This window comes from Medicago sativa, chromosome 6 (assembly GCF_051527215.1).
Source record: "Medicago sativa cultivar Bolivia chromosome 6, Bolivia_mono, whole genome shotgun sequence".
Lineage (NCBI taxonomy): Eukaryota > Viridiplantae > Streptophyta > Magnoliopsida > Fabales > Fabaceae > Medicago > Medicago sativa.
In genome coordinates, this window is record NC_140754.1 from 68,853,890 (window position 1) to 68,862,618 (window position 8,729).

Consider the following 8,729-nt stretch of genomic DNA (forward strand, 5'->3'; position numbering starts at 1 on the left):
ATTATTTTTTTATGTTTATACACGCGTCTATATTTTTACTCATATATTAATATGGGAACATATTTATTTGTGTAATTTACATACGTGTCTATATTTCAACTAAGAGAACCTATTTTTTTTTAATATACATGTGTTTATATTTTAACTTATATATTAATACGGGGACCCATTTTTTTTAATTTATACAAATGTCTATATTTTTATTCAGATATCAATACAAATATTTTTTTCCTATAATTTTTATGCAATTGCGACTTGCTTCCAAAAAAAGAGCGCAACGCGCTCACTCATCCGTATGCACAGGTATCCTGCTAGAGCATTTGACATCTCTTGTAACCTATATAGAAAAAGATGTTCTTAGAACACTTAGTAATGATATGATTTTATTTCATTTTTCAACAAATGGAAAGTAGATTATTTTCTTTGTAATTTTGGTTGCTACAACTATTTTTAATATAACTTCTTATTAAATTTAATATTATTTAATTGGGTCATGTTAACTTGTGCCCTAAGGGCACATGTTAAGGATCTAAAAAAAGAATTAAAACATATGTTTTGTATTGAAAAAATAAGTTTTTAACTTTCAAGATATTAAATGCACAATTTCCAAAATTAAGTTTCTACATTTAGTTTCTAAACTTGTGCCTTAAGGGCACAAATTAACATTTCCCTATTTAATTATTGGACAAAAAAATTTGCCCCACTAGTATTGAAAGTTCAGATCCGCCCCTGGCACACAATTAAGATGAACTTTGGCAATTCATAGTCTTTTTTTTTTTTACCGGAAAATATTAGTACGTTAATTGTTATGCTAATTTTTTCTCCTTTCTATGACTTGAACCCTGAACCTCCAACTCTTTAACATTTAGCTCAAACTAGTTGAGCTACCCCATCCTAAAGAGATATACCTTTCGGGTTTCTTACATGAATTCATGTTATTGAAAGTTTGAAAGATCGCTAATTTTTTTATCACATTAATATGGCTAAAGCGATTATCTGATGAACATTTATCCAAGATCCAGTTACAATAACTAAGATTAATAGACAATTGTTCCCTAAGTTCATTTCATAAATGACCAAAATATGAGAAAGCATCGCACATAAGGATAACTGAATAATTCTAAATTTCAATTGCATAATTCATAATTATAAATAGGTACTCAATATGGTTTTGAGTAGATCTTAAAGAGCATAATATACAATCCTAATCGTTCATGAAAAAAGAAACTTTGAAAATAAAATAATAGCGAAGAAATAAAACTGAGGAATCTTTGTTTTCTTCCTGCCTCATGACATGGCCTCCTTTAGTAGATAGACAAAATGGCAAATAACCATTAAAACTCATATACATAAGTCGATGGTTCGGGGTTCAAACCTAGATCATGGTATCCGGACCAACAATTTCGCCACTTTTTTCAGTTGAGATCTTTGTTTTCTTCTTGCTTCATGACATGGTTTCCTTTTTCCTCTCTTATTAGTTATGCCATTTCCTCTCACCTAATCGTATCATCCTCTCACATTTGATGCCACACTTTCTTTTTATAAGGAAAAAGATATAATACTTTTCTCTTTGCCAACCAAGTCACACATTCACTTTTTTTTCACAGGTCTACATATGGTCAGCCTTCCTTTTTATCCCCTTTTTATCCCCTTTGTATACCAATATAAGGAGGCAACACAAAAGTCAACTACCAGTTAATTATGAACAAGGTATTAAATAACGGTAACGGTCGCGTTAGGGTTTTCATGGTTTCGGGCTGTTACGTATGTTGTGTTACCTATTGCGGTCGTCGCGGTGTAAATTAATCATAATGTTCCAGAAAACCACAAATCTTATTAAAAGTCAATAAGTTAGTAGGCATTCATTAGTTTGGGATTCCCTCACCTAACCCAACCCAACTACGCCCAATTCCTCTCACTCTCACCTCATCTTCTTCTTTTTAGGTTCTTCTTCTTTCTCAATTCTTTCTCACAAAACAGAAGCGGAGCCACAACTCTAACGTCCAAACTCTCATACACAAATTTCACACAAAGACACAATCAACTCAATTAAAGTCCCATTTTCCCCCTCTAAATTCTCATCTTATCTCATCTCTGTTACAAATTTCCAAAACAACACCGAAATTAAGAGTGCGAGTGAAATTACTTAGAGGAGGCAATGAAGATTGAAGAGGAAGCAATGAAGATTGAATGATGAAGCTGAAGAGAAGAAACAAATTTAAAGTTTTTGTGTCCTTAACTATGTTTCGCGGTTGTAACGGCGGGTTTCACGGCTGTAACGGCGTTTCAGTGTGATTTTTCTTCTCAGCATTAAAACTGCAAATAATGGTATCGGTGGTTGCCTATACCGTTTTGTAACGGCCGATATCGCGGTAACGTTTCTGTATTTAAAACCTTGATTATGAATATGGGGAAAACACAGGAAATGAGGTTTTGAATTATGTTGATCGTTTTAAGCTTTTTCCTATTAATAACGTTATGAAAGATCTTTTATTCAGATATTTCTCAATAGCTTTTTCAAATGGATATTGTTCTTTATCAAATGATTTAACTATATTGAAAAATAAACTAGTTATAATTAAGCCATAAAGAACTTTAATTTGTACATTTAAATAAAAACAGAGAGAAAGGAGAAGAAACAACACGATTTGTTCATACTATTTCACATTCTTATCGAACGATGCTCCCATTTGAAGAGAGATTTTGCTTCAATACCCTTGAGGGCTTAATCCACTATAATTCACCAATTACAATCATCATAGTATGTTATTCTTGACCGGCTATACACTAGATTTTCTGCAAGGTGTCCGATTCCTAAGTTCTTTTCTCTAAAGAACGATTCAAGGCTTCATTTTGTACATCTGTTATAGGATGGTATGCAATGCTCATTTTCAACTTTGCACCGAACAATTAGAACAATTTGCGCCAAATACTACTAATGAAAATAAAATCCCTGTCAGAGACTAATCTTCTAGGTAGATGCTGGTTTATTGGCAAATGTACCAAAGTATGAAAAATTCATCTCCACATGGATTGTTTCAATCTCTACTCAACAAATTTGCTTTTTGATTAAAGCAGGGAAAATGAATATAAACTTTAGGAAAGGCATGAACCTATTTACAATAGAGAGCACTATAAAAGTTAAGCCCTAAACTATCTCTAGACAACAAAGGTAAAATTAATGCAGGGTGATGCAGGCATGCAGCCACCATTAGGAGGCCAAAGGTTGCAAAATTTTACCATTATTGGCCATTGCATCAACAATAACATCGCCCTCTCTATAGTCCTCGTAAAAGATTTACAATTTCGCCACCTATTTGTCAGGCTCCAAGGAAGCTCAAGGTTTTGATTGAAGATTCTAACTAACCACCACTTGTGAATCAATCTCAATCCAAATCTTTGTTCAGAGCATAAGCTTGGATTTCTCAATAGCTAACATGACAGCATGTAGCTCAACAATGAAAGCAGAAGCAGTTTTAATCGGTTGAATTAAGCCTCTCAATAAACCACCTAGATGATCCCTGCAAACTAAGGCCATGGCAGCAGAAGGAGGAGTGCCAACAGTAGAGTCATCCACATTGATTTTGATCCAAGAGGGAGAAGTTGGATTCTGGAAAACCTCTAAGAGGCTATGATCATAGCACTTCTGGCTGTAGTCCTAAATAATTGAGTTACTTTGAAATCTTGCATGGAGTCAGAGCCATGACCTTTAATTAGCTTGTAGATGAAGTTAATTTCTGAGATTATCCTATGTATCAGACTTTGCATGTGATCTTTTGAACTATATGCCTCTTGTTTTAAAGATAGGATACATAGTGTGTGTGTGTGTGTGTGTGTGTGTGTGTGTGTGTATATGAGATTTTAAAGAGAAAACATGAGATATATGAGTTGTAAAATAAGTAATAAATTATTTTATTTGCAGTAGGGATTGAACTTTAGATATCTTTTTTAAACTCCTTCTGCTACTAACCATTTTAGTACTGGACTATGCTTTCGGAGACAACAAATAAAATTATAATATTTAATTTAATGTCAATAAAAACAAATTCTTATTGCAACGATCGCAGCATAAGTTATAACCATGTTATCAGCCACAAATTTTATATAACATATAATATGTTAAACTTGTATGACACAATAGAGAAGAAATGAAATAAAAAGAAAACTTCCCTTAAGCTCAAACACTTACATCCTTTAATTAACTTTTCTTTGCTACCAATCAATGAGAGAGACGCCCTAAAGCAGCCACAGGGCAACTCTCCTTTGGCAAGTTATTGGCACTGAGCTCTTCTTACTTGCCAGGAGAGAGGCGTCCTATTGTTGATTTGCTTATTGATGGACTTCTCAACCTGAATTGTGCCATTGTTTTCTGAGAATTTAGAAACTTTTATAGCAAACAAGATGGCATATACTTGAGGGTTATGCCGTGGATATCCAAAAACAGTTGTTTTACTTTGGCACATTTTTGAAATATGCCCATTAATTGGTTTATTCCTCATAGCCATTGGTCACAACTCAGTAAGCATTTTTGGTCCATCCTCCCAATTCTTGCACTTTAAAGAAGTGGAAAACAGAAGCTGTGAATAAAATGAGAGTATTTTCTTATCATATATGAAGAGAATATCTATATTGCTTTCAAAGAATGACTTCATTCCTCTAGTACAGTTGAAACATAGCACACTAAATGAGGCAAACAGTGAAGTGGAAATTTGATTCTTCTAATTTCAAACAAAGACACAAAAGAGAAGAAACATAGCTTAGTATGCTTAAAAGTATTAGAACTTTTTAATTACAATATCGGGTATCAAATTTTGATTCCTTGTGTCTTCTGTACTTTCTAAGTAAGGAATATAACATTACTTATTATGTGCAATTTCTTTCATATTATCAAGTGGTGATGACTTTTACCTTATGACATTCGATGTGGTCACTCAACAAGTTAATCAAATGGAGCATATTGTGATTCTATTTTGAAAAAGCTGAACATGAAAAATAATAAAGAATGAATCTTAATGTCAGATAAATATTCAAGACTATATATGATATTTTTGCTCCTTCAAGCATATGCCATTGTTCTCAAAAAAGGGGAAGCAGTAGCATTTAAGAGAAGTATATCCAAAGCATAAACCCCTTGAGAATTAGCCTATATAACTTGTTGGGAGTGTCATTCGATACTTGGCAAACTAGACACATTAGAGAAAACAAGCGTGGGAGATGGATGGCTATATTTTAGTAAGCAAATCAGTCGTAGGGCATGTCTCTATTGGCAAGTGATATTTCATTTGACATTCACTTGCCAAAGGAGAGCTGCCCTGTGACTGTTTAGCTTAAACATTTGTTACATTTTTCCTTGTCATGCACTGGAACAGTTTAAAGAGGTTTTACACTTATGAGTGTTTAGTTTACATATATTTTTCCTTGACATTCATTGCAAGGAGCTTCGCAGCTTCAAATAAAGGCATGTTTTGGTTAGGGATGTCTTTTTTGATATATTTAGTCAGGCGGTCGTATATGCAAAGAAGGAGGCGTCCATGAACTTCTTGACCGACTCACAAGAAGGAAGATGGACACTTAGGCCAACATATATATGTTCTAGTGTACGGGTTCAAAGGAGAGTACGTAGCATGCATATTGAAAATAAAATATAAGCGAAAAATTGAATAATCTTTGTTTTCTCCATGCTTCATGACATAGTCTCCTTTTATTTTATTTTTAGTAGATAGACAAAATGTCAAATAACCATTGAAACTCACACAAAAATGGAGGTTCAGGGTTCAAACCTTAATCATGGTGTCCGGCTTAAGAATTTTAACTTTCTTTTTATAAGGAAAAACATAATACTTTTCTATTGCAAACCAAGTCCCACACGTTCATTTTTTTTCCTTTCATATGGCCGGCCTTCCTTTTTTCCCCTTTGGGCATCACATCCCATATACATCTATATATACCATTATAAAGAGGCAACGCAAAAGTTAACTACCAGCTAATTATGAGTACGGGAAAACACAAGAAATGAGGTTTTGAATTATGTTGACCATTTTAAGCTTTTTCCTTTTAATAATGTTATGAAAGATCTTTTATTCAAATATTTCTCAACAGATTTTTCGAATACATATTGTTCTTTATCAAATGATTTAACTAAATTGAAAAACAAACTAGTTATAGCCAAGCCATAAAGAATTTTAATTTGTACATTTAAATAAAATTGAGAGAAAGGAAAAGAAACAACACGATTTGTTCATACTATTTCACATTCTTCCCGAACGATACCTCGAGTCTCATCCGAAGAGATATTTTACTTTAATACCCTTGAAGGCTTAATCCACTATAATTCACATGTTAGACTCAGAGAGACTAAGAGAAATGAGGGATGTTAACTCAGAGAGACTAAGAGAAATGAGAGTCAAAACTGTGTCCCTCTTCATTCTGATTTCTCATATAAATACAATGTATTTACAAGCTGTCAAGTTGACTTTCAACCCACTAAATTAGCTAAACTGACATATGTATATTTACAGCTAATTATGCTTTTGACTATTACAAATATATGTGCAATCTTATAGAATTTGATTTTCCATTAATTCCATTGACATCACCGACTACAGTCATCCTAGTATGTTGTTCTTGACTGACTATACACTAAATTTTATGCAAGATGTTTATTTCCTAGGTTCTTTTCTCTAAAGAACAATTCAAGGCTTCATTTTGTCCATCTGTTATAGGATGGTATGCAATGCTCATTCTCAACTTTGTACTGAAGAATTTGAACAGTTTGCGCCGAATACTGCTAATGAAAATAAAATCCATGTTAGAGAAAAATCTTCTAGGTGGATGCTGGTTTATTGGCAAATGTACCAAAAATACCATCTAGTTTGAAAAATCCGTCTCCACATAAATTGTTTCAATCTCTACTAAGAAAATTTCCTTTCTGATGAAAGTAGAGAAAATGAATATAAACTTCAGGAAAGGCATGAACCTATTTACAATAGAGAGACCTATAAAAGTTAAGCCCTAAACTATCTCTAGACAACAAAGGTAAAAAAATTAAAGAAGGGGGATGCAACCACCATTGAGAAGCCAAAGTTTGCAAACGTTGACCATTATTGGCCATGGCATCAAAAACAACATTGCCCTCTCTATATACATGACTCATGAGTACAAAAGATATCAATAGTCCTCGCAAACAATTTACAGTTTCGCCACCTATTTGTTAGGCTCCAAGGAACCTGAAGGTTTTGATTGAAAATTTTAACTACCACTTGTGAATCACTCTCAATCCAAATCTTTGTCCAGACTATAAGCTGAGCTTTCTCAATAGCTAACATGACATCATGTAGCTCAACAATGAAAGCATAAGCAGTTTCAATCAGCTGAACTAAGCCTCCCAGGAAACCACCTATATGGGAGCATAAGGAGGAGGATTGCCAACAGTAAAGCCATCCACATTGATTTTGATCCAAGAGGGAGAAGTTGGAATTCAGAAAACCTCTAAGAGGGTATGAATCCTAGAACTCATGCATGGAGTGAGCGCCATGACCTTTAACTAGCTTGTAGTTGAAGTTAACTTCTGAGATTATCCTATGTATCAGACTTCGCATGTGATCTTTGGAGAAGCGACTCTTGTTTCTTTCAATCAAAATGAGCCAAACTATATGTAACTTGTAAAAAATCATTATTTGTTTGACCTGAGAACTCGAAACATTTTGACAGCTAAAGAGGAGATTGTTGTAGGAAGAGAGATCTAATGGTTGTTGGATACCTTTACTAAGCCAAAATTAAATCTGATTAGTAACAGGACAATGAAGAAAGATATGCTCAGAAGTTTCAGCATGTTTCCAGCAGAAACAACAAACTGAGACAGCTATACAACCCCTCTTTATTAACTGATCATCAGTTGGGATTTTATTATAATAAGGAATTAACAAATATGCAAAGTATTTAAATGAGTTTTCAACAAAAATGAAATTGTTTTTGTAATTTCATATATTAGAGTGATCAGATCTTTTGAATCCTATATTTCTTTCTAATAGGTAATTGCATCTAATTTCTACTTGCTCACCTAATATTACGGTCAATATCTTTACTCAGAACCCTAATCTTCTATGATTACACCTCCCTAACTTATTATCTAAGTTCGTAATTATCGAAGATTTTATAAACGTTAATTTCGAAAATCACAATCGAATAATATAATATGTCTAAAGTTTTTATTGATTAACAATTATATTAAACCGAGTTTAAAAGTTGTGCCAAGTAAATTACTAAATACTTTGAAATGAATTCATATATTCATCAACATATAAAAAGGGTATTAATGTAGTAAAAATATTTTCTAAAGGGTATTAATGTAATTTAATAGGCAAAAGGGTATTAATGTAATAAAAATATTAAGGATTTTGATGAAAATTTAATTAGAATTTTTGAAAAGAAGTAATTATATTATATTATTGGGGCTTCTACGGTGCAGTTAGAAAATTGATTTTTTTGGAAAAGTTATTTTGTTTAGCCAATAGTATAACTACTGATGTCATGTCAGCTAGTGTCCTGCTGGTGGACCACTCTAAAACTAAACATTACCTTATTACAAATCAATCTTCGTACAAAATATTAAGGGGAATTTCAATCTTAGTGCACAAATGGGAATCTATGTCTAATTTTGATTTAATCAGGCACATGATTGTAATAAGTAAGGATATAATGACACACCTTATGAGCAAATGTGCAATACA